We start from the raw sequence: 5,462 nt of genomic DNA, 5'->3' as shown, positions 1-5,462 counted from the left end.
TAAGAAATAGCCTGGGATTAAGTAAAAGAGAGGTGTTAGGGTTGATGTGATATCTTAGCTCAGAGTTTACATTTCTGGGTCTAAAGCAACTGCTTCGAATCTCATCATAACTCTGATTTTAGAAAGGAGGGACTTAGAAGTAAAGGGCAATCTGCAAATTCTGTTTCATATCTGCTAACACTGCTTAAGTCAAATACGTCTATACTAGGTCACAGAAGAATATGGCATATGTTTTTCTAGTTGAATAGCTATATGACCAACTAAATCTCTGGTAAGGTCTGTAACTAAATGAAAGAGTGAGTAATGAATATTTACGTACAATTTTTTTTGTCTTATGTTTCCTTTGAAAACTTCTCATTTTGTAATCACTACGAATCATACAAATATTCTCCATTTATTTCTAAATGAATACTTCAGGTTAAGGTCTCAATAACTTTTGTTATGTCTCACATTTTCTGTATGGCATATGTGCAATATGTTGCCAAAGATGATAGTCATTTTTATGTTTTACCTTTTTTTTTACTTCTTAAATATTTGACACTGTTTCACACTTTTCCTTCTTAAATCATGTTTCTTCCTCTAAATTTACGTAATGTCCACAGAGGAGAAGCTCTATACATTTGAACATTATGAACTTTAGCTAAAATTAGTCTCTCTATAGTCTTCTACATAATTTTTTTTTTTTTATATAAAGGGTGATGTTAGCTGGGATATTGCCTTAGTATGAACAACATATAATAGAGTAATTTGTAAGCACTGAGTAATCTTGTGTCTATTATAGACTTCTTTAGTTGAAAGTGAAAAATCAAATGCCTAACTCAAGGGCAGCTTGGATTTGTAGATCTTGATTATAAGAACTGCAGTGAAAGTAAACATACCTCACATGCAGTGGGATCATTTGAACTGGCTGCAGAGCTGTCAGTTCTTTTAGACCTTTCTTCTCCACCCCTCACCTCCATTCCTCATTGATAGTGATGGCTCCCCATAGCCACTCTGAACAAAACAATCTTGCCCATTTCTTTTGTCACTATTTACTGGGCTACCGATGGTGGCCTAGTCCAAGTTGGAACAATTAGCACTTTGTACCCTGTTATTTAGAATGAAAGGTGGTGAACATAGGAGACAAAGAAAGACAGGACTCAGAGACAGAGAGCTAAAGGACACAAATGAGCAAGTTTTACTCTGCAACAAAGCAGAGGGTGACGGTTTGCAAAAAAAGAGGATGAGCATATGACAAAGGAGAAGAAACAGACCTGGTTCCTCGTTCCACTCTTCCCTTAGTCCTAGCTAGACTTTGAGAACTTTGTGAAAGATTTCTGGATTTTCATGGAAATTTCCGTCTTTATCTATTTTGCTCAAGTTAATTTCTGTAACCTACAAGTAGAGATACACATAAATCATCAAAATTTTGCATGTAGTGTTGCAGCTACACATCTCTGTATACAAAATAGATACTTAAAAGGGAATTTCTATGTGTTTTTTGGGGTTGGTTTCAGCACAAAGATAAAGAATTTTTTCAAACTTTTCTAAGAAATGAAAGCCACTTACAAAAAAATATGAAGTATTTATACAGCTACATAATGAAGGACAGTTAGCAATGAAGGACATTTGAGTTTTTCAAAAAGTAGATATTTTGATGATGTAATTGGAGATTAGCTATCTACTAGAATGATTATAATTAGGCAAGAACTACATTTAACAACATATTACATAAATTTGTTTAATTTCGATTAAGAAGAAATTAATGACAACCATTTTTCTTCCTTCTTTTGATACTTGTTTTGGGAACATAAAACAAGGAATCTGCATTTTCACTTTCATATGTTATAATATTTCCTTACCTATGATTTTACACTAGTGTAGCCTTATTTCATCCTGCTGATCACCTCATCTTTTACTATATACAGACACAATTAAGGACACATAAGTATTAAGTCTACCAATAATTATAAAGCACTTTTTTGTGTGTCAAAGCCATTAAAGGAAGTCAAATTAGGAGGCAATAACATCAACCTCTACTATTGCTTTTCAACAATAGACTTTTGCAATGTCAGATAAATTGTCAAATATTCAAGCTAGAAATACATGACAAAGAAGTGGTAACAGTGGTAAATTGTGTGTGTAAGTATTTATATGTTTGTATCAGAGAGTGAGAGAGACAGTTGAGTTAGAACCACAACAAGATACCATAAGAAATATAAGACTATAAGGGCACACTGAAGAGTATAAACATTCTATGACTCGATGTGTAAAGATTATAAAAACAGGCAACTGGCCTTGAATAACAGAGTATTCCCATAAACATGTGCCTCTTGAGAATGTAAGTTTTCTAAGAACAAGTTTGAAGTTTAGTTCATTTTAACCAAATCATTCAACAGAGACATCAGTAAAAATTCAAATGATTAAGGAAATCATTTATTTGAAATCGGAGATATAGATTAATCACAAAAATTAAAGTATATATTGTTTGAAAGGTTTTATTGAATATGGACCCTTTATTATAAAAAGCGGTAATCTCCTCTCCATTTACTATGCTAGATAAAGTGTAAATCACATCTTTTTTACTCTTTGTAATTCTATGTTTTAGAGACTTTGCTGGCCGTGTCAATTTTAATCTTTTGCTGATATTGTGTGATCATAACTTGATCCTAGTGCAGACTTTGACCTATGACACTGATTTAAACATTGGATAATGTACACAAGTGTTCATTATAAAAGTGACTTGGTAGAGATGAATGCCTTTGTAGTGACGTAACTCTAATACACATAATACTGTTATTAAATCATGAGTCTAGAAACTGATATCTAGATTAAATAAAAATTTAGTCTAAAATTTGTAAAGTTTAAATTACAGAATCCAATATTTAAATATAATAGTGTCTTTCAAATAAAGGCAGAATGGTGGAAAAATATTACCTAAGATAACAAATGACATAAATTCCTTTGTACTGCCTAACATGTTAAGCAAAAGGCAAAATGCCAACTGCCTAACCTCTGGTGTAGCAGAATATGGTATGCCTTCCAGTGGGTGTGCTGATTGCACTAGCTAGAAAATTTAAAGGCACTCTGGAGCCCATATTCCCACAAATTACTCCTCTGAGGACAGTGTGGTAGAGTAAAAGCATGGAAAATAAGAATCTTCCTTTCTTCTTAGATAAGAATGATGAATCTAGTGGGAAAAAGTAAGGGAGTTAAAAAGATGTGGGAAGTGATCTCACACCCTCAAAGCTCTTTACTGTTTCTACGAGGAGCTCTGGGGAATACATTGGTGGGAGCTCCAAATCACTTTTCTGTTGTAAATCTGTGGGGACATGCCTGAAGACTACAAATGAAAAGAAACTTTTCTTTCTTTGTCACATTTAAGAAAAAAATTTTTAAATCTCATTTTTCGTTTTTTGGAGCACTCCGTGGCTGAGGTTGTTACCTGAGCCTTCAGGAACATGGATGGTTTAATAAGAGTGAGAATCTGTCAACAGTATCTCAGACAGGTAGGCAATAAAGAGGATCTATTAGAAGACAGAAATTGAAAAATGTTAGAAGAAGAAAATGTATAAATTTAATCTTTAGAAAAACAGTTGCTAAAAAATATAGACAAATAAGTCAAGATGCCAGTTAGAGAATTGGAAAATGAAATTAAGAAGGAAAAGAGGAGGAAAGCTTTTTAAAAAGTAACACTGCAGCTTGTTAATTTTCTTCCTAAAAATTTTTAAGAAAAAAAAAACCTGTACATTATCTACTGACCTTGTTTAATTACAACCTGTCAGATTGCAAAAATGTGTTCATAAGGTCACTTTTATTTTAAAATAGAGATTGAAAAATGTCAGTATTCAAAAATATTTGCTGGTATTTAACAATAAGCTTAGATCAATTAAAATCATCATAATAACTAGTAGTGTGTGAAAATGGAAACTAGGAAAATGAAGAAACTGGATAGTAGGCTTCTAGGCAACTTAGAGTCACATACTTAAGGTCATGGTCAGTAGACACATCAACACATGATCTAGAAGAGAACAATAGTGATTATTTTAACAATAATCCACTAGTTTGTAGCCCAATTTTTAAAAAATTATTTCAATCTAGTTAAGTGTAAATTCTAAGAAAAAGGAAGAGATAGAATTAAATAGTAAATATACATTTTTTATTTCTATCCATTTATTCATTAACTCAGTTAATATTATTGACAGTCTATCATGTGCAAGCCACTCAGATAGATATTGAAATCAGAGTAAATAGAATAAGCAGAGTTCCTTTCTTTAGCAGCTTACAGTCCAATGAAAAACGTATTCTACTAATTACAAGTGTGAAAATTGTTAAAAATAAAAAAATACAGTTATATTTTAATGTGAGATTTTCTGGTTATATTTTGTAATCTTACGATTGCATCAAATAAACATCTGTTTATAACATGAATTTTTTAATATTTCCCCATTACGTTATCACAACACCTTTGCCTCAGGTAATGAGATCCTACGATCCTCATTATATAGAGAGGGTCAGCAATCCCAAGTAACACAAGAGGTCTACCCAAAATAGTATAACAAGAGACAGAAAACCACGATCGAAGGGGTTAATCCAGACTGCTGTCTACTTTCATAAAGCATACACTCCAGGAATGTTTTTCCCATTTTAAAATAGTTGAAACATATCACTAGAAGAATAATATTCTGTGAGACATAAAATTATGTAAAATTCAATTTCAGTATTCATAATGTTTACTGTAAAGCAGCCACACTTCTTCATTATATGTTTTTTATGGCTGCTTTCACATGGCAGTGTCAGATGTGAACATTTGGGAGAGAAATCATAGGCACTGCAAAGCTTAAAATATTGATAATCTGGTCCTTCACAGAAAAATTTGCCATACCTGGCAATAAAGGAGATAATTCTTATAATTTTTATAATACCCAAGTGTTATTGAGTGTTTAGTATGTGAGTCACTATCATTAACTCTTCACATATATTAAATTAAACAATAAAACAAATTGATGAGGAAGAGACTTCCTCCATTTTACAAACATAAAAGTAAAAAATAAGGTGTAGCATTAAGGTCAGGTGGTAAGAGTTTGAGCAGGGTTTTTAACCTGGGCGGGTTGGCTCCAAAACCTAAGCTCTTTTTCACTCTTTTATACTTATAGTTGGAGTAGTTTGAGCCCTCATAATTTTCAAGATCTCTTCAAACTAGAAATTGCTATAATTCTTTAATCTGAACTCCAATTTTATACAAATGAGTCACAAATTTCTAACACCTGTTTAGTATTTTAGATGGTAATGGTGAACTCCCCTTATTTTAATTCCTGCTCCATTATTTGAAACTGAGAATTAACATAGTATTATAAAAGAGTCTGCCTTTTGGATGGCTTATTTTTACACTCTGGTGACTGTCTACGATGACTATGACCATTTACTTTTCAGTGAGCATGAAACTGGTTGAATTTAAGGATGTGTAGTAAACTCTTAACTTT

The sequence above is a fragment of the Pteropus vampyrus genome, unplaced genomic scaffold (genome assembly GCF_000151845.1).
Source record: "Pteropus vampyrus isolate Shadow unplaced genomic scaffold, Pvam_2.0 Scaffold5, whole genome shotgun sequence".
In the NCBI taxonomy this organism is placed as follows: domain Eukaryota; kingdom Metazoa; phylum Chordata; class Mammalia; order Chiroptera; family Pteropodidae; genus Pteropus; species Pteropus vampyrus.
The sequence above is the reverse complement of the archived record's forward strand: the minus strand, read 5'-3'. Positions refer to the sequence as shown.